This window comes from Electrona antarctica (assembly GCF_951216825.1).
Source record: "Electrona antarctica genome assembly, chromosome: 5".
NCBI classification, from domain to species: Eukaryota; Metazoa; Chordata; class Actinopteri; order Myctophiformes; family Myctophidae; genus Electrona; species Electrona antarctica.
The window spans coordinates 5,262,916-5,290,244 of record NC_136810.1 but is presented as its reverse complement, the minus strand read 5'-3'; the positions used below and the strand labels follow the sequence as shown (position 1 = coordinate 5,290,244).

At 44.3% G+C, this 27,329-nt stretch overlaps 1 protein-coding gene across 1 annotated transcript in view; it reads left to right on the top strand.

The window, feature by feature from the left end:
• Positions 1–1,111: 1,111 nt before the first annotated feature.
• LOC306923243 (neural-cadherin-like) overlaps positions 1,112–27,329 on the top strand; it is a gene marked incomplete at its 3' end in the record, with an annotated part of 255,371 nt that continues 229,153 nt past the window's right edge. Inside the window, exon 1 of the mRNA XM_079501275.1 lies at positions 1,112–1,248. The remainder of the gene's footprint in view (positions 1,249–27,329) is intronic.

The window sequence follows — 27,329 nt, the reverse complement described above, 5'->3', positions numbered from 1 at the left end:
CTACTTCCGCATTGGACCACCACATTTTGGTGGTCCAATGCGGAAGTGCAACCGAGCGCTCAATGTTAAAGCCCAGCTGCACGGGGTTTCCCGGTCATGAATCCACAGGTCCGCCTGTAGTCCCTCCTCTTACCACTAGGGCCCAGTGCTTCAACGTTGGAGTGCCTCACTGGCCCCTTGCTCACAACGTGTCGCGTTGCAAAACGGATGCGACCATTTGCAGCATCCGTTTGGCGGCCAGTTTGTGTCCATGTTTGACATGGCAGGTCCTTCTGCAGCGAGGCCACTTGCAGTGACAGTTCAGCAAATGCAGCCTGTGACACTTGTTTAACCCATTATAAATGAGCAGATCTACAAGCTCAGCTCAGCGAGCTTGTAGATCTGCTACTTTTGAAAGATCGTGAAAATGTGGCGCAAATCGTTGAATATATATTCTTTCACAGCGAACGCTTTTTAACTCAAATCTTTGCTTCTGGGAGGTCACTGGAACAACACATTTTCACTCAGATGGGGGTCGGTGGCCAATTACATATATGTTTGATCCTGATACAGAAACATAGGTTTTTCAGAATATTGTCTATTATTTAGAAAACATTTTTTTTAGAATCGGCCTCAGGTCTAAATGGGTTAACTTGTGCTGATTGGTCAACTAAGGGGTGCTCGTATCAATGGGCAAGTGGGGCTCAGCCCTCCCTATCTTATGGAGTAAAGATGAGAAATTATTATTACAATGTTTTAGAATAGATGCTTTTTCTGGTATAATCTAAAGCAGCAACAGCATCAAATAGTTACAAGAAAAACACAAAATAGGTCAAAATGGGCAGATTTTTTACAGCCCAAAAGGCTTCCATTGCGTTGAATGATTGACAGCTGCCAAGACACGCCTGCTTGGTTTACTTGCCATTGGGGCTAAAATCTCTCAGCCCCAGAGCCAATAGAGGGCTGTGCTCAGCCCTAAGGCCCGCCTCAGACCGTGAGGTCATTGGCTTTTGACCAATCACAGCACCTGCTCGTGTGTGGTTGTTTATGATGGCGGGTGGAAGTATTTTAAATGAAATAAGTTTATTATTTACTTTATAATCCGTTTTGTGCCGTTTCCGTGGAGGGGAAATGAAGTTAAGAGACTGGGAGCATATCGTCCATTTAGGATATAACAAAAGGAAAGGTGACAAAATACGTTTTGTGAGTTTGAAATTCTTGCTATTTGGGGCAGACAGACAGCTGACCGCACACCGGACCCACAGACAGGTATGGTGGTCTGCTTCATTCATCTCACACCGGACCCACAGACAGGTACTGTGGTCTGCTTCATTCATCTCACACCGGACCCACAGACAGGTACTGTGGTCTGCTTCATTCATCTCACACCGGACCCACAGACAGGTACTGTGGTCTGACTGCTTCATTCATCTCACACCGGACCCACAGACAGGTATTGTGGTCTGACTGCTTCATTCATCTCACACCGGACCCACAGACAGGTACTGTGGTCTGACTGCTTCATTCATCTCACACCGGACCCACAGACAGGTATTGTGGTCTGACTGCTTCATTCATCTCACACCGGACCCACAGACAGGTACTGTGGTCTGCTTCATTCATCTCACACCGGACCCACAGACAGGTACTGTGGTCTGACTGCTTCATTCATCTCACACCGGACCCACAGACAGGTGGTCTGCTTCATTCATCTCACACCGGACCCACAGACAGGTGGTCTGCTTCATTCATCTCACACCGGACCCACAGACAGGTATAGTGGTCTGCTTCATTCATCTCACACCGGACCCACAGACAGGTACTGTGGTCTGCTTCATTCATCTCACACCGGACCCACAGACAGGTCTGGTGGTCTGACTGCTTCATTCATCTCACACCGGACCCACAGACAGGTCTGGTGGTCTGCTTCATTCATCTCACACCGGACCCACAGACAGGTACTGTGGTCTGCTAGCTTGAAGCTTCATTCATCTCACAAAGTTAGAAACATAATAGCTGGTTTAATCACATTGAAAGTGGCTCGAGCTCTCATTGAGTTGGGAAGAGAGAGAGAGAGAGGGAGAGAGGGGCTGTGTTTGTGTGCGTGTGTTAGTGTTTTTTCGGTGCCGCGTGCGTGCGTGCATGTGTGTGTGCCTTGCAAGTTGCTTGCATCTTTATTCCATTTTGGTCGGTGGCGTTTGCGGCAGTTGCGCGCGCGAGCGTGTGTGTTTGATTCGTCTCTGCGCTTGTGTGTGTGTGTGTGTGTGTGTGTGTGTGTGTGTGTGCATGCGTACTGTCATTATTAATGACAGTAAGAGCAGCTATCTGTACATAGGCCTGTAGTGTCATTGCTGTACTTTGATATCTGGAATATGATGCTATTGCTGCAGGTTGAACTACCGGTAGTAGCATATAGTATAATGGATGTCTTATAGCCCCCCCACCCAAAATCACTGCCAGCCGCCACTTTAGTGCACAAGTGTATACTGCCCTCGGGGGCAGTAGGGGGTCATCAACTGCCCTCTCCTTTTATCACTCTTAGTTTTATCACTCCCCTTAGGGCAAGGGATCCAGTATGTTATATGAGATATATCAGGCCAACCTTGGCCTTAGAGTGTCTATTATTGGCCTTAGAGTGTCTATTATTGCATATGTTCTTTTGTGCGTGTTTACAAACACTAAAACCACTTATTCATCCTTATTTTTAACCAAAACAATGTTAAAATGTTGCGAAAAATAAAAAGTAGCATAGCAGTTGGGTTATCATCATTAAACAGCAGAGTGTGTTTCCAATTCAACCATGTTATAAATGAATCAATAATTTAGACCTACAGCCCAGAACTTATTTTAATGAATAAAATGTTATTCAAACCAAAATCCTGTATTAATACAATAGAACTAGTACATCTGCAGTGGTTACCATTGAGACATTTAGTTGGGACATTTATTTTCCCGTCAACACGACAGGTGTTCCTGATCCATCAACTGTCCAGTGTTCTGTCCAGTGTTCTGTCCAGTGTTCTGTCCAGTGTTCTGCCCAGTGTGTCTGTCCAGTGTTCTGTCCAGTGTGTCTGTCCAGTGTGTCTGTCCAGTGTTCTGTCCAGTGTTCTGGTGGATGTTGGTCACCTTGTCACCGTACTAGAGTGGTTCTCACAGTGAGGTCTATAGGAACTATCAGGGTTCATTGAGGGGGTTCTAAATGTACCCTTAACGGGTCCATGTGATTCCATGTGTACACTCAGAGTTATGGCGATCCTCGGAATTATAAAGTTCGAGGACAACCACTGTCGTCGTCCAGCCTTGGGTGAGAGAATATGTTGAGAAGATATTGTATATATTGGTAAGGTGTGAAAAGTGTCTGTCAGCAGGGAGCAGAGCGTGTGCAGCATTGATGTAATGGCAGCGTGCGGAGCGGTGATGTTATTATGTGGTCATGGGGCAGACCAAGGCTTTGCATTATTGATGTCCATTACGGCAGACTCTTTGCAGTCCAGACGTGCCATCAGGGGAGGCGGTGGCTGTCAGGTAAATGTCCCCGCTGCCCTGCCCTGCACTGGTACAACATGACTCCCAGTCCCAGAGCACTTTTCATGCAACCTGCTCCCTCCCTGCGTGTCTGATAAATGAACACAAGTTGTACATCTCACGAGGGGCCCCGTCACCCGCCGAGGAGCTTTCTGAGTTATTAAATCTGATCCACCGTGCAGCGCAGCAGGGGGGGCGCTTTTGTTTGGTCTTTATTCCACTTCCTTCAACACAGATTTAATGTGCTGTGACTGGTGATTAATAAACCGCTGAAGTCCAATTTTCAGAGCGTTTCAACATCTTTCAATTCTTCCAAACAACCGAATCTACAAACTCATTATGCGCAGCCATAGGACGGGTTGGGTTGTTATTATTTTTTGCCAATAAGGAAAAGGAACATGCCCAGAATAGGAGGTCAGGGATAAAGTGGTTGAATTCAGAAAGTAAGCCCCCACCACTCTCCCCCCATCTACCGTCCCACCCGTACCTTTGGCCTTGGCGCCACCTTGGCAATGCTTTGTAGCCGTTCTGTGGCATTTCACCAGAGGCTTGGATTGATTTTGTGCTATATTGATTAACCGGGAGCTGTTTTGCTCCCAGTCACAAAACATCACTTTAAACAACAATTTATATGTAGAGGAACGGGCCACGGCGGACCACATTGTGGATAAGTTTACAAAGTCATGCATCGAGGAAGATGTTTGATTGAGTGGAGGTGTTTATAGAACCCCCCCTAAAACACTCCAATCAATCAGCCCCTCAGACAAGCCCGCCTATAGACCAGACAAAGAAGATTGGAGCTGGCATTGGGATATGCTGTGGGAATTCAATGCCTTGTGTTTATTTATCTATGTGGTCTTGAATTCCTCGACCTTTTCTTGTACCCAGAGGCCCAATTAACTGAGCATAACAATGGCTGTGGCTCAACTCTCGGTCGCCCCAAACTGGCACTGATAAACACACCAGATATAGAGACAGACACACAAGTTTTGCCGGGTGAAAGAGGTCTCGACTGCCAGAGAAAAAGATCACATGGTTGGTTGCCTAGTGAGATATCTTGACATGCTGTGGACTCTTGCTTCAGAGTAAGTCACTGAAATTGCACTAATGGTGCAAGCGGGACATTTGTGCCCAGAGAACTCACCATAAAGACGAAAACATGGGGTCAAGAGGACCCCATGTCCAGCTCACATTCTGACAGCACCAGCAAATGTATTGTCACATCAACTTTAATGTCAGGGATGTGTAAATGTGTCCAAAATGAAAATCGATTTGTATAATTCAATATTAACGATTAATCGATTAATCGTTGGGGGGGGGACTTTTTTTTAATGAACCCTACAAATAAAAATATTCTTCCCCCCAAGGGGTACCTAAGTCAAAAAAGTTTGGGAACACCTGATGTAGATGCTTAACAATAATTTTAACTCTTGAGAGTTAATAAGGGTCCATTTGGTTACTAACTCCATCTTTTAACACTAGCATGTCTGAATTAAAATCACTACTACTATGACGGCTAACGGTCAGGCTGACCGGTGTTTTTCGTGCAATTCCATTGGCCACTCTCTCCCTGCATCTCTTCACACCTCTCCCCCCGTGGCGGGGGGTTGACGACTTGCCATTGTCTTCTAAATGTCACATTCCAACTAATTCAAGGCAGCGTTTCAACTCGACAGGACAACTCAAAGTTATTTTTCAACATGTATTTATTTAGCTATGCTCAATAGATAGGTGGAAACAATACGCCAGTCAGTCAACACACCATATTTCACCATATTTTTGATGCGCTGATATATGAAATGAATATGCGCGACAGCTGTGCGTGCGTGCGTGCAAATCAGAAAAGTTTAGGCTACAGACAAAGGAGTTGGGAGTTTGGGAGCGGCCGGCTAGCCACATATTAGCCTATATATATTTTAAAAATACCCAGCATAATTGTTGGGAAGGCTAAGCCTGGCCTAGCCGCCGCCTATGATCGATGTCATTTATATATATTTGATTTATTGTGCCAGCAGAGAGATCCGTAGCAGCAGCACGGTTTATATATACACCATAGGATAGATCAAGTCATGTGACGCATCACCGCCACAAATAGTGCTACAGCGTTATCTAAAATGCACTTCCGCATACCTCACCGTCAGTTACTTGGATATTTTCTCCCTCTCCACGAGAGAGGGAAGGAGAGAGAAAAAAGAGAGCCGTGATGCGTCAGTTCCACTGGTCGCGTGCAGAAAAGTTATTTTCTTTTTCATTTCAGTTTACCAAACTATAATTATAGTGACGATGTGAGCGCTATATATTCAATATAGCGCTAGCTATAGCTAGTTTCTGTACCATACCACGTTCCTATGTCGCGCATTTCATATCAGCGCATCTTACCGTCTCGTTTCTGTATTGAATCAACCAAATTTGTACCGTAGTAAAAAAAAACAATGTCTGTTTACTTGGATCCATGAACATAAATTATAACATAATTATGCTAAAGATGGCGTGTATAGTCAACATGTATTTATATCTATTGAGCTATGCGCTTGGTGGAAACAATACCACACACCATATTTCTTTTTCCGTTTCGAGAAATAAAGTCAGACATGAATACTGTCTGTGTTAATTCAAGAATGTTTATTGTTTCTTAGTGTTACACAATATAACAATATAAAGCATGCAAGGTGTGACATAAAATCAGGAAAACATCCTATGGCATTAGTTTCTGTACATTTATCTGGATGGCACACAAAATGTTGTCTTTCTCTTCTTTCGCTTAGATACACTTGACACATGTCATAGTAAATGTACCAGTGCATGTTCCACACGCCCGTTTGTCACATTTATGGCAGCTGATTAGCGTCTTGTTTCCACATCCGTCAAGCTGACACTGCCTTCTCTTCTTGGGGGTAGGGGTGTCTGGTGTCTGTCGACCATTCTGGGCCCTCTTGGCAGCTCTTGGCGTTGTAGGCTGGTTCTGTGGTGTGGTCGGCAGCGGCTGCAGTGCGCTGCGCTGCTGGCGCCGAGGTGTGCGTGGTGGCACTGACGCAGAGTCCTTTTCATCCATGTGTTCCTTACGGAGCTGTAGTGCCAAGTCCTGTAGGAACTCCCTCCTGGTGAGCTGCGGTTTGTCCAAGCACTGTTTGAACAATACATAGGCATTGATGGCAGCCAGGTCCAGCATGTTGTAAAAGACAGCCACTGGCCAGCGACTGGTGCCAACTCTGACGCTGTAGTTTCGTGCCATCTGATCCAAAATGTCCACTCCCCACTTGGTGTGGTTGTAATCAGTTACAGACTCTGGCTTTTCTTTGGGGTCTGTACCAATCCCGATGGAACGGTGCATGGTGCTCAGGATGCAAACGTTTTTGTTGGGTTTGCTCTGGTAGATGGTGAGCGTGGCATCATTGCTCTTCATCAGTTGCGTGTGGAATAGCCTTTCTTTTCCACGTACGCATGGAGGCAACTCTCGCCTCTGTCTGTTCACAGTTCCAAGTATCGTTGTGTTTCTTGCTCGGAGAGACTGCCCCAACTTCATCGAAGTGAAAAAGTTATCCATTGTGATGTTCCGCCCTTTGTCGAGGAATGGTTCCACCAGCCTCTGGACAACATCTTGAGACAGCGGCACGCCATCACTGCAAATGACAGGGAGAAGGTGTAATGGTTATTACAACGCAAAATATATACATATAGGCATTGATGACATTTTAAATACATGATTATTATTATTATTAGAGGAAAATAAATTACCTGCTGCGGTACTGGCCCTTTCCAAGGTAGGGAAATCCATTTAGGAAGTATTTGCTGTCCAGGTCAGCAGCAATCCAGAACTTAATTCCAAACTTGTCTGGTTTATTGGCCATGTATTGCGTAAACCCACATCTTGCCTTTGAGGGGAAGAGCTGCTCATCCACCGTGATGTTCACTCCAGGCACATAGCAAGATTTGCAGTTGTCTGTGAACTGATTCCAAATGTCCGTTATTGCCGCAAACTTGTCTGCTTCTTTGCGAGCGAGTCTGGTGTCCTTGTCATCAAATCGCAAGTAGCGCATGATGGATTTGAAACGGTCACGAGACATTGTTTCTTTTACCATCTCATTTCCCCATTCGTTGGCCCACAGTTGATTCAATGGATAACCACATGTCGTCAACGCACGAATGAAAAACACACTGATGAATGCTTTCAGTTCTGTAACAGACAAATCCCAATCTTGATTCTGTCCATCACTGCGGGCAAACTTCACTGTGCAGTCTCTGACGGTTTCCAATATGTTGGGGTCAAACATACACAGAAAACTGCTCAGCTCGTCGTGGATTCTGACCTTGGCAAAAGCAGTGGGACCTGGTCTGGCTGCGAAGATATTACGCATGGGCACTCTGCCGCGGCCAGCCCCAGGTTGCATAGATGACCATATGGTTCCATCTTTACTTGTCTCAGTCGTGGTAGACTCGGGCTGAGACGTTTCAGGTAAGTCCTCTGTGTCACATTCAGACTCACTATCTGAAGCTGGCGGGTAGTACACTTCAGCCTGTGGTGCGTCTCCTCCGAAATCCCCAAACGGTGCGTCATCATCGCTGTCTACATCGCCGAAAGCAGTCTGCCGTTGAAGGAGGTTGGCTGCTTCTGCTGCAGTGTAACGTCGTTCTCTTGTCCTTCTCATCATGTCGTCTGACGGTTATGTTTCTGAAATGACCAGTGACTGTGACTTTATACACATTTTCTGCATCAAAGTTGTATAGGCTAATTTAAATGTCAATTGATTTCTGATTGGGCTATTACAAATAATGGGGGGAGTTTCCCCGCAAGGTGACAAGAGCAGGAATGTGCAGAATTATTTATACTGATTGATTCAATAGTTCAAACACAATCAACACAATAACAATCGAATGGATTTCTGATTGGGCCATTCTGCACATTCCTGCTCTTGTCACCTTGCAACTACGATGCAAAAAATGTGTATAAAGGATTTGATGTCACACATGCATGCTTGTGATGTAACACCAAACATTTCAGGCCTACATGGTAATATTCGTTCAAAAACTATAGCCTACGGTACAAAATAAATGTAGGATGTAGCATTTATTCATATTATACACAAGTCATTTCATTGAAAACAGCCAACAGGAAATGTCATGCACAGCTCAGTCACAATGCTATAAACTTTATTATCCCATATAATTATGCTAAAGATGGCGTGTATAGTCAACATGTATTTATTTAGCTATGCTCAATAGATATAGGTGGAAACAATACGCCAGTCAGTCAACACACCATATTTTCTTTTTCTGAGCGCTATATATTCAATATAGCGCTCACATGTCACTATAATTAATTACCCTTGCGCAGCAATTACACTGTCCATCTTTGTATTGAGACAATAAAATAAATACGACATTAGCGTTATATATTGTCATTTTTATATAGAGGGGATACATTATAGGGAAGGAGGTCTATCGCGTTGGAATGATTCATGTCATTGATTCATGTCATTTTTACACTGTTCGTTTAGCGTGCCCTCCGAAAAATAAAGTAAAAATATTTTTGATGCGCTGATATATGAAATGAATATGCGCGACATAGTCACAATGCTATAAACTTTATTATTCCAACATAATTATGCTAAAGATGGTGTGTATAGTCAACATATTTCTTTTTCCGTTTCGAGAAATAAAGTCAGACATCGTTATTTCTGCAAACCGCATATAAGAAATATAACATCTAAAACAACATTTAGTTTATGTAAGTTTGTAATGTAAGTTTGCCTACATGTGGACTTCCACATGTAGGTTGGAATGCAAATGACACATTAGCTTGAACAATGCCCGTCTCCAGCCGGGAGGAAGGTGTGAACAGCACGGCTTGTGGGGGAGAAAGGGTGAGGGCTCTAAGAGCGGTCCCACGGACCGCAAAAGAGCAGACATTTTAGTAGAATTATGTCTAAAATCATATTTCCAAAACGTTTCAGATGAAAAAAAAAACAGAGATGGTTTGAATCGAACATTTAGAAAAAGTCATGCAAGGGGAACTTTCTCAGGACTTCATGGGCAAAGAAAATCCACTTCAAAATTTCAAAATCGGTCAGCCTGACCGCTCCGACGCGCTAGTGTTAAATGAGGACCACTGGTGGTCCCTGGACCAGTGTTGAGCCAATTGATCACCATAGCAACCCCAGCCTAGGCCTGATTAGGTAAATTCCCAACACCTGCTAAATCTTCCAAACATGTATCTTGATTGGAATCAATCTCCACTCACACTCAGTGGTCCTCATTCACAAAGGAGAAATACGCCATAGTGTAACGGAAGCGTAAAGGTCATGCGTATAGATAGCGGAAAATCCGTCCGATCACGCTACGGTTAAGTCCCGTGTTATTCAGGGAACCAGTTGTAATCACTTCATTTGTGCGTATCGCCGAGTGTATCCTTTTCGCATTTTTTCCAAGCAATTCGCCTGGTGTCGCCTGGTTTGATGGAACATCCACGACCATATAAGGCAACAGGAAATATCGAAATACGTCATCATAGACTGCACAGAGGATTCCCAAGTTTTAAATTATATACAACAGCCGCGATGAGCTTGTAGAGCAGTTAATTTTGACAGGCGGGTCTCTGCACGGACAGATCTTCAAGCAAACAGCGCGAGTTATATGTATATAATTATAAACGAAACTTGCCAACTTGGCACGCATTGCTTCACTCCTTGTTAAATGTCAGAACGTTAATAAGTTAACTGATGTTACAGTTACTTTCACATAATGAGAAAGAAGTTAATTTGTACTGTTCACCACACGACCAAATGCTATATTAAAACTCGGCAATGATAAAAGGCCCTATTGATTAGTCTACTGCGGTGATTGATTCCCTGCCCTGCACTGTCGGATTTGGAAAGCAAATATATGGACATGCATGGACACAGGACATATTTTCTTGTGGGATTTGGACTAAAGGCTATATTTCATCCGATCCAACTACGTCGTATGTTTACTCAGCTGCAGGTAAGAGTTGGCTATTCTGTGTGGCGTCTGCTTGTGATCAATATACATTATTATAAATTAATACCACGACGCAAATGGAGGCAGATAGGTGCTGCAGCAAAGGCATTTAGGCCTACGTGAAACTTTAATTGGCTGAGTCTCTGTCAACATGCTGATCAGCGAGTTACAGTGGTAATAATAGGCTAATCATCATCAACAGCCTTTCTTGTCTGTCCGTCATGTTTGTGAACAAGCGCGAGTGGAGGTGAGCTGGCTTAAAACTATGATATGACTATTGACTGGCCCAGTCATATCATAGTCTGGCCGACTTTCAAACACGCTGATGCCATTCATTCAAATAGGCTAATGTGGTCTTCTATTTTTTATATAGGGCTAATTTCCCCCCACACCAACACATTCTCACACATGTCATAATTTTACCTCGCCTTCTGACGTTTGGCAAAATACTTCAATTACCTCAATTCTTGACGTATTTCGGAAAAATAATACGTCATGGCGTGACTTAAGTGTAAAAAGGTCACGCTCTGACGTTTTTTATTTTTCTGTCTAAAATAATCTGAAGCTATATTATTATTCATGTCATGTTAGAGCAGGTCTGAAATAAATGTCAGAGCTGATATCGACATATAAATATGAAATAAATGCTTAAACATGTCACTATGTCTAATGTTATAACCATTGGGTTAACCAATGCTAACAGCTTCCCTGCTAAAGTATGCAAATTCCGCTAAAATCCGCCTTTTTGTACACCATCGTTTTGGAAGATAATACTAGTCTTTTACTAACTGGCTAACAGAAATAGCAGATAAAGAAGTATTAACACTGATAGTTTGTAAAAAGTGTGTTTATTTTGGTCCGCCTAAAGCTAATTCATGCTAATGTTCCAGCTGGGGGCACTGGTGGAAAATGCGGAAATGGCTTCCTATTTCCAATAGCAGAAGAAGAAGACTCGAACGAATTTAGTGTAAACATTGTAACATTATGTCACCATAACGTGGTTATTATTAGTTGCTTTGGAATGTACCTGCCATGAAAATTAAGGTCATAATAACGCAGATCGCATCGATATGTAATATAGTGCGATAATGCACTTGTTTAGCTACAGCTATCGTTGCGGCGTTGCCAGTTTCTGCGAGAGAAATAAGCAACCCGCCCGGTATATGAAAACAAGACCAAAATAAGCGAAAATAGCCGATCTACAAGCAATTAACAACACAAATCTTGTCCAAATCTGATATGGGGGCTGATATGGGGTCCCAGGAAATGTGTGAAAATCACTGGAAACTTTAGAAACAAGCCCCCCAAAAACGCAACCTGCAAGGCTGCAACTACCAATAAGCTCAAAGTCGCTTATAATAAGAGGACTTGGCAACCCTCGCAACAGGAAGTTAAGTCATTTGACACTACTCGGTGAATATAAATAATAATAAAAACATGTAGGACCAACTTCCTGTAGCGAGGGTTGCCAAGTCCTCTTATTATAAGCGACTTTGAGCTTATTGGTAGTTGCAGCCTTGCAGGTTGCGTTTTTGGGGGGCTTGGGCTTGTTTTCATATACCGGGCGGGTTGCTTATTTCTCTCGCAGAAACTGGCAACGCCGCAACGATAGCCGTTAGCTACATTATTTAGGCGGACCAACATAAACACACTTTTTACAAACTATCAGTGTTAATACTTCTTTATCTGCTATTTCTGTTAGCCAGTTAGTTAGCATTGGTTAACCCAATGGTTATAACATTAGACATGTTTAAGCATTTATTTCATATTTATATGTCGATATCAGCTCTGACATTTATTTCAGACCTGCTCTAACATGACATGAATAATAATATAGCTTCAGATTATTTTAGACAAAAATAAAAAACGTCAGAGCGTGACCTTTTTAAACTTAAGTCAGGCCATGACGTAATATTTTTCCGAAATACGTCAAGAATTGAGGTAATTGAAGTATTTTGCCAAACGTCAGAAGGTGAGGTAATCATGATGAGACAATGTTGCCCACACACACACACCGACAGTCAGACTGACTCAAAGGAGCTCCATAACGAAACAATTTAAATAGGCCTATACTGCAGACATTACTACACTAAACAACGTTGGATTCGTACAGTGCAGAATGCAGATAAGTGTATGTTCTTATTATAATTGTGAGTTTGCTTTTTAACATGCAGCGCGAGTCCGCGAGAGCCGATCTACAAGCTCACAACGCGTTGCACTGCGAGTATAAAGCTGTCAAGTGAGCAGCGCAATCGCGCATGCTATAGAAATATCCTAATAAATAAATAAAAAGGTGTCGGGCTTGCAGGGGCAGTTTCTGTATGGGACTCATTTTTTTATGTGCTGACCAATGTTTTGGACACATGTCTACATATTTTATCTGAGATTTGGGGACTTTTAATTGAGTCAGCATGAAGACTAAAGCCTTCTGAATAAATCTACGCAAGCCGTACACGACCATGAGAGCTGGCGCAGCTTTTAACGGAATTTCCGACCAACCCACGTCACCGTCAAGTTCACGTTCAAGTTCATGAATTCCCACGTAATGTGGGAATCCACGTAAATGCCTGTCCGCTCACGCTCCGCTCACGTAACGTCACTTTATGAGCGTAAACGCCGTTGTGAATGAGGACCAATGACTCACACTCCTCATGCAGCTACACAGACACATCCCAGGCACACTTTGGTAGGCCTATAGCCCTGTCCTGTTTGGATGACAATATTGCCTTTCCAACAGATTTTCATTTAAAAAAAATGAATAATTTCCCGATTATCGATTATTAATTTTCATAATCGATTTCGGGTCCTATTAACGATAATCGATTAATCGGACCCATCCCTAATTATTTGTCGCCTCTCCTCAAAAACAGAGGCTACATGAACCAGGTGATATAATCCACTGGTTCTCAATGTGGAGTCCAAAGACCTTGTGGTCCTTGAGGGGGTTCCAGTGGGGGGTCTCCAGCAAAATGAGGAACAGTTCAATCACTTAATCCATTTTGGCATGACCTCGAAATTTAAAAAAAATCTAAATCCTCCAGTTTTCTACAAGACCTACAAGACCTACAAGCTCATAGCGCGCCACGAGTGGCGCGCTATGAGCTTGTAGATCTGCTATTTTTCAATAGCTAAATTATAACATAATGTTTAAAACACCAAAAGGGGTTCCCGCCCAGAATGGGTTAAGCCAAAAATAGCAGCTCTGTCTACGGTCAAATACGTATTCATTTGGGGTCCCTTGTCATGAAAATACTTGAGAACCACTGATAGAATCCTTTAGAAGTTGATGACCATGCACACCAGGTTCACTTATTAAATCAATTCTGGGAGATGGAGAGACAAGGGCCTCATCATATCCAGAGGATGACTGATTACACAGAGCAGGTGTCTTCGACGCTGAGACCATAATTTAGTGCCTCTTCAAACTGATGAACGACATGTAGAGAGCAGCGTGCTCTGCCGGGGCAGCGAGGGCTTGGAGATTTGCACACTCACACACACCTGTGTTTGTGTGGTGTGTGGCCTTGTGTTGCAGTTCATCCGTCATGCGTCCATACCTTAGAGTATATATGAATAGAGACGTCACCCGAGTTCTCCTCCCATCCACTTGCATTAAGTTGCTCAAAAGCGCATGAGGCGATTTCACTCCTCCTTCCTTGTAGGAACAGAGTGCATTCTGGGATTGATTGGGCCAAACACATGAACGCGCTGCCATTGCACTGAAACCGCGTTCACGTGTCATCATGAACGTGCGCAAAGTCAACGGACCAGCGCGTTCATGTGTTTGGCCCAGCGCTGCAATACCAAATTCGGCCACTATGTCCATTGCGCCTCAGGGTTTCCTCCGGGTGCCGTCTCTATTCATATATATTCTAAGGTCCATACGCATGCTTGGGCCTGTATAGGAATGAAAAAATAAAATAAAGAATAAAAAAAGGGGTGTAATAGTTTATTGAACTAATTGATTTGATTGATTATAAAGAAACAAAACATCTATTTTAATTAAATAACACATCAAAAATAATCTTTAGACTAGAGGATCACAATGGAAGAATCCTCTGTGATTACATGGTGTTTGCTTTATGTGGACGATGTTGTTTACACAATGTTGTTTGCCTTTTGTTATTTGCTCCATCTGTTGTTGGATGATTCGCCATTGTCTCATTCCAAGTAACTCTGGTGTGTGTGCGGGTGCGTGTGTGCGGGTGCGTGCATGTGTGTGTGCGTGCGTGTGTGCGTGCGTGCGTGCATGTGCATGGGCACATGGCAGTTTGACTGCTAAATTGATGTCCGTTCTCAGTCAGGGGACCAAGTGAACATGCATGACTCTCTCTCTCTCTCTCTTTCCCTGTTATGAGTCTCTTATTTCCAGGTCTTAGGCGTTAATTCAGTGATAACGCCACCATGTGTAATCCATATGAAGTCCCACTGAACGCAAACACATAAGGCTTAAGACTCGCCAGGGTATTTTACGCATTGAGTGTTCATATGTTAATTAAAGGGCAAGACCACTTTTTGAGAGGTTTGGGTTGTTTTCTTACCTTTTATTATGGGCAAACTAGTACATTCTATGAGTTATTTCGCTCCGTTGTGTTGTTTATTAGCAATTTAAGAAATTAAAAATATTCGCTCATTGACTTCCATTGTAACGGGGAAACAGCTCTCAAAGTCACTCTTTTATAGCACATAAACCAAAGCTGATTCTGACAGTTTATGACATCAGGAAAACTCATGCGGTTTTATTTTCGTCTTTTAAGATAGATTCATAAAGTTACTATTTTGGTTGAAGATATACTGAAGCAGTACTCCGGCGTTCCCAACTCTCGCAGGGACATCTTGCGAGGTTTTGTTTGTAAACAAGTCGCCACGCTGTTTGAGATGCACCCATGGCAGCTGCAGCCACGCATACGAGCAGTCTAGGGCCTCACTCACACCTTCACAACAGATTGATGTATAGCTGATGCATGAGACTTGTTTACCGATGTAAGCTCGCAATTCATTTCCAATGGGAGTCACATGGTTTGACACAACATTTTTGTTGTATGAGGGGGTGGGGGCAGTCGAAACACAGCCGAAAGCCGTACAACACAAATGTTGTGTCAAACCATATGACTTCCATTGGAAATGCATTGGGGCAAGATGTAAACAAACCCTTTGTTTACATCTAGCATCCAACAATGTTGAATGCTATACAGACACAGACACTTCTTCTAAAGTGTCTCCCTCAAACACGTCCATTGTGTATGTTTTTAGTGACAAGCGGACAAGATCGAATCCATTAGTTTATCCAGTTGGTTTTATTCTACTGCAATCAAAGGTTACAGCTTATGATGTAAGCATTGGGATTCCGTTCCATTTCTCCTTTCAATTTGATGTTTCTTTCTCTTCTGGTCTCACCTCTTAACGCATGGAATATAGTGTCACGGTGTGTGTCAGGTTGGGGACCCAGATGCAGAACAAGCAGGCAGGCAGGTAAAGTCCAGTATTTATTAGACAAAGAACACTTAACAGCTTACATGGTGACGAGGCAACAGCAGGACGCAACAGCAGGACAAAACAGGCAGGAACACACAGTAACATCAAACTTGGATCTGGCAGTGTGAGAGCAGAATGAGTCCAGTACTTATAGACTACAGGCTGATAGAAACAAACACAGGTGAGTGTCATCAGGCAACTGCAGGCTAATGACAGAATGGAGACAGGTGTGTAACAGGGGATGAGGTGAGACAAGACAGGCAACAACTAGGCAAAACAGGAACACATCACTACAAAATAAGGGTAAACAGTAGAGATGCAACGATACTGATTTTTCAATTCCGATCCGATCCGATATATTAATTTTTGAAATTTCCCGATACACTCCCGATATCCGATATTCCCGATACACTCCCGATATCCGATATTTGCTGTAGGCTACATAGCAAAACAAATTAAAAAAAAAGCATTAACTTTCAATAAGCCATTTATTAATTGGCAAATAGGAAACCAAACCAGTGTCTTCACTTCACTGGCTTGTGTAAAGTTAACATCAGGTATCAGCCTGGCAGTGCAAATACTTAAATGGCAACTTAAGTAACAATTTTAAAGTGCCATAAGTAAGTTAGAACAAATACAGTATTGTAACACAAATAAAATGTAATAAAATTTGTCATAAAAGAAAACAATGTGCATAGCTGCTTCTTAAAATTGTACACACACAAAAAAAACAGATCTGTTACTTAATGCAGCCAAGACTGTACAGGAAATCAGGAATCCACATATCATCAAGGCTTGTTGAGGTATCTGGTTTTAACAACAAAAAACTGTTCTCGGCAGTGCAAATTCTTACTGTCAATGGGAAATACAAAAAAGTGGGTTGACACAACAAACATAGCTGTATACCTAGAATGTGCATAGGTTTACTTAACTGGCTTGTGAACATCAGGTAGACTGCCTGGCAGTGCAAATACTGGCAACTTAAGTCACTTTAAGTGACTATTTTAAAGTGCCTCATCAAAATGGCATTATGTTGCCATTATGTATGTTAGAACAAATACAAATACAATATTGTAACACCAAAAGAAAATGCCTACAATTTGTAATAAATGAAAACAATGTGCATAGCTGCTTCTTAAAATTGTAGACACACAAAACAAATCTTACAGGCAGCAGCCAAGACTGTACAGGAATCCACATATCATCATGGCTTGTTGAGGTATCTGGTTATAACAAATAAACCTGTTCTTGGCAGTGCAAATTCTTACTGCCTGTGGCAAATACAAAAAAACAACAAACAACAGTATACCTACAAAATTATAACAATGTGCATAGCACTGTTTCTCAAAATGGTAAATATAAAACTAATACTGTAGGCCTGTCACTCTGTTTTAATGCAGCAGCTATAAAGAAGGAAACCATATATCATCATGGTTTGTTAACACAGGTATCAGATCAGGGTAACTTAAGGACCTGGATTGTTAACACCAGGATACTCTCACTTAAGAATACTTTGGCAGGTTTTTCTTGAGGAAAATGAGCATTTCTGCATTCTCTGCTGTAAGGCGGTTTCTCTTTTCATCCACTATGTTGGATGTGGTGCTAAACAGTCTCTCACTTTCAACTGAGGTGGAAGGTGCACTGAGGAATTTTAATACAATGGCAGCAACTGCAGGAAAGCGATCATGGTTTTTTTCCCAGAACAGGAAAGGGGACTCTTTTTGAATTATTGCTGGCTCGTGCAAATATGTTTGCATTTGAACTAGAGTACCATCATCACCATTACTCCCTGTTCCAGGATCACCGTGCTCCTTCAGAATGTCCTCATACAGAGTCATCAAGCTTCTCTTCTTGGGTCTGCTCTGACTTGGATGGGCTGCTTCCTCTTCCTCCATGCGAGGCACCTTGTCTGCTGGCTCTTCCTCTGTTGATGCTGATTGATTGAAACATATATTCAGATTGTAGAATGGGTATAGTTCAAGTACAGGTCAATACAAAATGGATAAAACCAGAAAAAAACCCCACTAAAGACTTGTTTACATCAGGGTCCTCCATTTTTTCATCAGAACATTTAAACTAAAGATGTACAAATAAAATATACACTTACACGCTGACGCTTCTTCAGTAGATGCTGGCTCTGTTGAAGCTGAAGTTGCTGCTCCATCATTCAGTGTTTTCTGCCGCTCCATCTTCCTCATCTCTCCCAAAAGGACATCCCTGGCTTTCTTGGCTGTGTCACCACCTCCTGTGAAGAATCTGACACAAAAATAAAATATGATGAGCACAACTATAGTCAAGTGTACACACACACACACACACACACACACACACACACACACACACACACACACACACACACACACACACACACACACACACACACACACACACACACACACACACACACACACACACTAAATCTAGTATAATGCATGCATATCACATCACACACAAAACAGCACACAGGGTATGTATTGTAATTTAAAATCATTGCATAGGACTACATGCTGTCTTTCTTACCTGTCTTTGTAGCGTGGGTCCACTAAGGTGGCCACGGAGTAGTAGGATACACCTTCGATGCTGCCGAATCTTTTGTTGACAGCTTCCAGAAGGGTACGCTTCATTGTTTTGATTCCGCTGTCGTCCATGGTCTCCTGGCTGAGATGTCTCTTCAAGACGGTGATGGCTGGGATCACGTCGGCTGCAGTGGAGGTCGCTGAGCTGATTTTTTTAGTTAGCTCCTCGAATGGAGCCAGTACTTTAGAAGTTTTTTCTAACAATGACCACTCGTTGGTCGACAGTTCGGCAGGCAAGGTGAAGTCAGCTTGGTATGAGCAGAGGGCTCTCTTCTGTTCAAGAAGGCTTTGGATCATATACAGAGAGCTGTTCCATCTTGTCTGGACATCTTGCTGTAGGCGTTTTGTATCCTGATTCAGCTCTCTCTGAATGTCTTCTAAGCGAGACTGGGCAACTTGGGAATGTTTGAAATGTGTCACGATTCTTCTTCCATTTGCGAGTGCATCGTGTACACTGCGTTGGGAGAGAAGCCCCTCATTAACAATTAGCTGCAAAGTATGGGCCAAGCAGCCCAAACTCGCAACCGGCACCTCGTCCATCCCTTTCTTCATGTTGCTGGCGTTGTCTCTCAAAACAACATGTACTTTAGAGAGCGGGATCTCCCAGTTGTCGAGCATCTCTCTCATGGTATCTTTAATTAAAGCGCTGGTGTGTGATCCCCTGCACTTTTTCACATGTAGCACCGCGCTGTTGAAAGCGTAGTTATCATGACTCAGCCAATGCACTGTGAGGCTAATGAGCGACATTGGGCTAACGTCGGATGACCATATGTCGGTTGTAAAGCTCATGTGTTCAACATGTTTCAACTGGTCTAGCAACCGCGACTTCACCTTGTTCTGGAGTTTTGGTAACGCAGTTTCGGTTATGTAGGTTCTAGACATAAGTTTGTACCTCGGCTCCAGATGTTGGATTAGGCTGCGGAAACCCACATCGTCCACCACCGAGAGAGGCTGATCATCGAGCACGATGAAGGCGAGTATCTTATCCGTAATGGCTTTAGCCTTCGGGTGGTCATCTGGGAGTTTGTCTTGCTTTTTGAAGGCGTCTGGGAGCTTCTGTTGTCTCTCTTCTTTAGCCTGCTCAAACTCCTTGTGTTCTTTCGCGTGTTTTTTCTCTAGATGCCTTGACAAATTGCTCGTATTATACGAGGCAATACTTTGTCCGCCCCTTGGAACCATAAGTTCACATAATTTGCATTTAGCTTTGTTGCTTTTTGGGGTCTCTATGGTGAAATATCTCCAAACTAACGACATGCTGCTGCTGGCTTGTTGTTGCGCCTCCTCCAAACAAACAGTGCTGCCGTACGCCACTCACTGACTCACCCTCCCCACCTCCTTCTATTATGCTCCCCACATGGCATGATCGATGCGCGACAGGTCTGCTTTACGGCATGCTGTGAAGCAGTGGAGCAACAACGAATCCGGATAATAAAGACATTGTAATAATAATAATAATAATAATTATGTGCTAAAACGTTTGGTTATGGGCTCACAATTGCGTGATTATATTATTATTTATGAAACAGACTAGAGACCTTTGTATGTATATATCTGAACGTGGATTTGTGATGAACCAGACGAGACTTTTTTTTTTTTTTCTTTTTTTTAAATCGGAACGTGGATCGGTGGCGTCACCGATCATCTCCGATACATTAATTAAGCCATATCGGAGGCCGATCCCGATATAATATCGGATCGGTTGCATCTCTAGTAAACAGTACACAGTTCACAGTAAGATCATGACAGTACCTCCCCCCCAAGGGATGGGTACCAAACATCCCAACAACAAAAATACATCAAAATACCAAGCAGGGTGGGTGGAGGGGAGTTGGAAAGGAGGGAAACAGGCACAAAACAAACATAGGACTGGCAGGACAAAAACAGCTAAATAACAGATCTACAAGCTCAAACATGGACTGGCCTTAAGCATGGTAGGACAAAAATACTGCATCGGCAGGACAACACATGCTTGGGGCAGGGCAAGCCAAAGGGGTACACTAACAGTGTTAAGGAACTGGACCGTCTGGGGAACAAAATACTAACCGATAGGGAGACACACAGACAAACATGCAGGCAGACACGCAGTCAGACAGGCTGACAGACAGATAGACAGACAGACAGACAAAAAGGAAGACAAACCAAGGAACTGACAAGTGACCTGACAGATAGGTAGACAGGCAGACAAACAAGTAATTTGACATAAAGTCAAATAAGTAGAAAAGTCAGACATAAGGCTAGAGGACCGGGGGGTAGTCTGACAAACGAAAAGACTAGCAGACAGACAAGCAGACACACAGACAGGCAGACATAAAGACAAGCAACTAGTAGGCAGGGCAGGGTAACTAGGAGAGCTAGCAACCTTAGTAACAGGGGAACTGACAAATGGAGGAACACCAAAGACAGGGCTAGGCACTGGGTTAACATGAGGGCTAGGAACAGTTTGTGGGTCAGGGAAACGAACAGACCTCTGTGGTGCGACCTGTGGCAGTTCAGAATGTTCCAGAAGGGTGCCAGCAAATAAAGCTGACCGGGCTTCAGACAGGTCGTCGGCTGAGGAGGGCATAGGCAGGCCGTCCACAAAGACAGGGGACAAGGGCTCAGGCAGGATATTAGCAGCTGAGGGCGCAGGTAGCAACATTGAAGCCTCTGTAGCGGTGTGCTGCGCCGGCAGCGCCCTGGCGCCGCTCTGTGGCGGCGGCAACGTGTCGCTGTGTGGCGGCGGATGCATCTGGGCGTCGCTGTGCGGCAGCATCTCAGCGTCGCTATACTGCGGCGGCAGTGCGGAGGCGTCGCTGGGCGGCAGTGGCCGCATCTCGGCGTCGCTGGGCGGCGGTGGCCGCATCTCAGCGTTGCTGGGCGGCGGTGGCCGCATCTCGGCGTCGCTGGGCGGCGGTGGCTGCATCTCGGCGTCACTGGGCAGCCAGTTGCACTGGCGGAAGCGACGGCGACCACGCCTCCTCCTTGCAGACCCAAGACAGGCAGGTTCAGGAAGCACAGCGTCAAGACAGGCAGGTTCCATACTAATGAACCCCAGCCGTACCGCTGGAGCAGGCTGGTCACAAGCCAACTGAAGGCTAGAAGGCTGGGAATCAGTGGAAACAGGAGTGGCTGGCTCGGGGCCAACAGGCCGAAGATGTTTGCTGGATAGCAAGGATGCTAATATGGAAGTTAATTGTCTGGCCGTTCCATCCACTAATCTTGCGAGGTCTGGTCTCTTCTTCATGAAACAATAAACCTCCTTAAGAGCCATCCTGAGAGCGGTCTCCTGCTGTTTAACACAGGAGGTGTTCTTAACAGAGTCCACATAGCTCTTGATAGCTAGTAGGTCATCATCAACGTCCTGGAGTTCTGTTGGGTCCATGTTGGCCAGATCTTACTGTCACGGTGGGACTCAGGAGATGTAGGACCCAAATGCAGAACAGACTGGTCAAAGGCAGGAGGTCAAATGCAGAGGGATTTATTAACCCAAAACTCAGGATAACATAGAATACACATAGGACTGGAAACACTACTTACAGAACACCATAACAACATTTAAGATCTGGCAGGGGACACAAGGAACTGAGGGTTTAAGTAGACACAGGATAACAATACACAGGTGAACAGACCTAACAATCAACACAGGGATAGGCTGGGAGACTAACAGGACACAGGAGGAGAAAACTAGTAATCACAGGGAGGTGAGACAAGACAGGAAACAGTAACAAGAGAAAACAGCAAACACTAGGACATCCCTACATAATAAAAGTGTGCAACAGACTGATAACGTGACAATAGCACCGCATTGATCTGTAGAGTGCACTGATCTTTGAGTAACGCCCAAACACACCCACTAATTCAGGATCATGTATGTTGACGTATAGCACCATGGCACAGAGCACATCCAGGGTCATGTATGTTGACGTATAGCACCATGGCACAGAGCGCGTTTAGCACCATGGCACAGAGCGCCAATAACTGCATCCATACCGTAATAGCTAAATGGCATTGGTCACGCCTCCACGTGGTAAGTTAAGTAATAAGGTTAATAGGGGCCTCTGTGTAAGTTAAGTAATAAGGTTAATAGGGGCCTCTGTAAGTTAAGTTATAAGGTTAATAGGGGCCTCTGTGTAAGTTAAGTAATAAGGTTAATAGGGGCCTCTGTGTAAGTTAAGTAATAAGGTTAATAGGGGCCTCTGTGTAAGTTAAGTAATAAGGTTAATAGGGGCCTCTGTGTAAGTTAAGTAATAAGGTTAATAGGGGCCTCTGTGTCTTGGTCTCTCTTTGTCTAGTATCAGAGGCTTAATACCACAGACTTATCAGACCATATGGTCAGAACAGCCTTATGATTGGTCCAGATCGGCAGCATGCTGTCATTAGAAGTGTGCAAACATGCTGAGACACGTTACGCTACTGCTGCCAAACACCAAGACCAAGGTCTGCCCCTACATATCAATACACACGCTACTGCTGCCAAGCACCAAGACCAAGGTCTGCCCCTACATATCAATACACACGCTACTGCTGCCAAGCACCAAGACCAAGGTCTGCCCCTACATATCAATACACACGCTACTGCTGCCAAGCACCAAGACCAAGGTCTGCTCCTACATATCAATACACACGCTACTGCTGCCAAGCACCAAGACCAAGGTCTGCCCCTACATATCAATACACACGCTACTGCTGCCAAGCACCAAGACCAAGGTCTGCCCCTACATATCAATACACACGCTACTGCTGCCAAGCACCAAGACCAAGGTCTGCTCCTACATATCAATACACACGCTACTGCTGCCCAACACCAAGACCAAGGTCTGCCCCTACATATCAATACACACACTACTGCTGCCAAGCACCAAGACCAAGGTCTGCCCCTACATATCAATACACACGCTACTGCTGCCAAGCACCAAGACCAAGGTCTGCCCCTACATATCAATACACACACTACTGCTGCCAAGCACCAAGACCAAGGTCTGCCCCTACATATCAATACACACGCTACTGCTGCCAAGCACCAAGACCAAGGTCTGCCCCTACATATCAATACACACGCTACTGCTGCCAAGCACCAAGACCAAGGTCTGCCCCTACATATCAATACACACGCTACTGCAGCCAAGCACCAAGACCAAGGTCTGCCCCTACATATCAATACACACGCTACTGCTGCCCAACACCAAGACCAAGGTCTGCCCCTACATATCAATACACACGCTACTGCTGCCAAGCACCAAGACCAAGGTCTGCCCCTACATATCAATACACACGCTACTGCAGCCAAGCACCAAGACCAAGGTCTGCCCCTACATATCAATACACACGCTACTGCTGCCAAGCACCAAGACCAAGGTCTGCCCCTACATATCAAGTCTGCCCGCTCCCTAGAGGCCTTTACGTCTTTATTAAAACCCATCTCTTCTCCCTGGCTTTCAATGTTTGACCTAATTAACCTGTGTACTATTTGTGTTGCTTGGATGTTGTTTTACTGCTACTTGTGTTGTTGTATGTTTGCCTCATGATCGTGTACAGCACTTAAGGTTGACCTTCTGGTCGTTGTAAATGTGCTCTAGAAATAAAGTTTGATTTGATTGTAAGGACCAGGAGCAGGGGAGAAGAACACTGCGTCCAGTGCTCTCCTCACAACTCCGTAACTCTGTAAAGTCACATTCATGCTTTGTTGCAGGACAGTGTCGTGCTGGAAATAGCAGATCTATAAGTTCACAACGCGTCGTGAATGCGACGAGTTGTTAGCATAAATTAGAGCTTAAATCTCTTAAAAGATTGAATAAATTAATTCCAGATTTTGTGTGTGGGGGGGGGGGGGGGGTCCCCAGACCACACTTTGAGAACCATTGCTCTAAATGTTAACGAGAAAAGATCCAGGACATGAGATGAAAGTTGTGGCATATCCAATTTGTGTCTGTGTGGGCCGCCCACGCACGCGTATGTGTGCGTATGTGTGTGTATGTGTGTGTATGTGTGCGTATGTGTGCGTATGTGTGTGTATGTGTGCGTATGTGTGTATGTGTGCGTATGTGTGTGTATGTGTGCGTATGTGTGTGTATGTGTGCGTATGTGTGCGTATGTGTGCGTATGTGTGTGTATGTGTGTGTATGTGTGCGTATGTGTGTGTATGTGTGCTCGCGCCTCACTGTGTCTGCAGTTAGTTGTTGACTTCTAATTATTTATGCCCCATCTGCCCTGACTCTGCAGCTCCAATTTAATAGAGTGACTTTTAAATATTAATTGCATTGGATGTTCGTTACTTTGCCTTTGATGGATTTCTCGCCACTGAGGCGACGGCTGCGTCCGTCAACAGCCACCAAACGGGAGGATGTGACTGTCCCTTAAATGACTTCTGTTGTCCTGTAAATAATCGCACGCTCACACTCCTTAAATGAGTCCCTCAAAGTGCCTTTAATATATGGACTGATGGCTGGATCAGCACATCATCAAATCCCTTCCTTTGTGAAGCATCAATATTTTAAGATATAAATAGGATGAGTATAGATTTGGGGGAGTGTTAAAGTTGAAAATTATTCATAATTATGTAAATATGTGAAGGCTTGTGTGGTTCAGCACTTTCTGTGGTATTGCCCAGTAAACATATACGCAGTTATTTTTTTATCTAGTTGTGACTCTGAGCTTGCACAAAATGTAACCAAATGGACCTGTATAAGGGTCCATTTGCACCCCGTCAGAGTTACATTTACAGCCGCTGTGTGGCTGATGAGCATTGATCTGCTTTAATCTGGCTGTCCGGCTGCTGCCATGCTGATGCTGTGTGTGGATGTGTGAGAGGGAGATGAGTCTCTATACACTGGATTAGCTGCAGTTAATGACCACATTATCCTCTCCATGCCTTCCGCTTTCTCCATTAACAATGTTCCAGGTCACGGTACTGTACGTTATACTGTACTCTGCTGCGTGCAACACTCCAGCTCCCATGGAAACATTTATTTGGGCCAACAATAACGTTTCTACTTAACGTCTTCATCAGGGCAAATTAACCAGCGTGCTGTGTGTGTCTGTATGTATGCGTGCCTGCCTGCCTGCCTGCCTGCCTGCCTGCCTGCGTACGTACGTGCGTGCGTGCCTGCCTGCCTGCCTGCCTGCGTGCGTGCGTGCGTGCGTGTATGCATGCGTGCGTGCGTGCGTGCGTGTATGCGTGCGTGCGTGCAGTGTTTCCCTTGTAGTGATTTTATTTGCTCAGCCTAATGAAATTCTAGCTCAATCGTCCAAGTGTCAATTTATGCAAATCTTAAAAATGTATCCATTCCAAAGGAATATTGTTGTTGCTAAGTTTCGATGAATCCTACACAATGCCTTTATCTCTGGAGCGTGCGCGCGCACACACACACACACACACACACACACACACACACACACACACACACACACACACACACACACACACACACACACACACACACACACACACACACACGCACGTACACACACATTAAAGTGTGTCTCTGTTGTTGGCTAATTAACAGCTTATACTTTATCTAATGATAGACGGAAAAGCTTAAGATGCGCCACCAGTAATGAAGTTTACAAGATGGATGCTAATGTGGTATGTCGGTAGACATTCATCATAATGTCGGTAAAGCGCTAAACATGACATTAAAAAACATTTATTGTGAGGCTTGCTTTCCACTTTCCACAAGGTAATAGAGCAGCACCTCCACTCTAGCCCAGGTGCTGGATGACAAAAGGCAGTACAAGAGGAAAAAATATAGTCCGCAACACCGGTATGAAAACTCAGCTCCACTGGTTTATTTGATTCGTGTCCTATTCTGAATTTAGTCTGTGTATTATTGTGCTTAAATATTGCATATTGTGTACACATTCTTTACCTGTTGTATTTTTGTATATTTAAACCTGTCATGTTTATTATTATTATTGTGATATTGGAAATTGGATAATTGGTTTGGGCTTAGGTGGCATTAGTCACCACCTATCGTTAGAGCCAATCAGGTGTACCCCTTCCTGTATAAAGGTGCACACCCATTCCCTGTCAGAGCCAATCAGTTGTACCCCTTCTTGTATAAAGGTGCACACCCATTCCCTGTCAGAGCCAATCAGTTGTACCCCTCCCTGTATAAAGGTGCACACCCATTCCCTGTCACACTATTCCTGAAGAAGATCCTAGTGATCGAAACGTTGAATCAAATAAACCAGTGGAGCTGAGTTTTCATACCAGTGTTGCAGACTTTATTTTTTCCTCTTGCTTTCCACTTTCCACACGTAGCTTGCTTTCCACTTTCCTTATTCTGGCATGGGTCCAGATAAGCAAACAGGGTTTGGAGTTATCTGGCTTTCCATCTACAAACTCTCACTTTTGAAGAGCATCCATGAACTTCAGGATAGACCAGGCTACAGTATTATACCACTTTATCAGCAGGACAGATGCTGAGTCAACGCTGGGTTGCACGCACGCACGCACGCACGCACGCACGCACGCACGCACGCACGCACGCACGCACGCACGCACGCCCGCACATGCACACGCACACGCACACGCACACGCACACGCACACACACACACACACACACACACACGTGTCTGCACAGTAAACTCCAGAGTGTCAGGAATTTATTTACTGTGTAATATATGACTTCAGAGGCAGACAATGAAAAGCTCCGTTTACGTTTGGTAAGCTTGTGCGTTCGACTGAGAAAGTGGGGGGAATGGGGCATAACGGTATGGCGTCGCACCCGAGCCCAATTTGTATACTTCATCATACAACGGTGTTGCGTTGCTGAAAAGAGCCGATCAACAAGCTCACGACACGGCGAGGATGCGGCGCG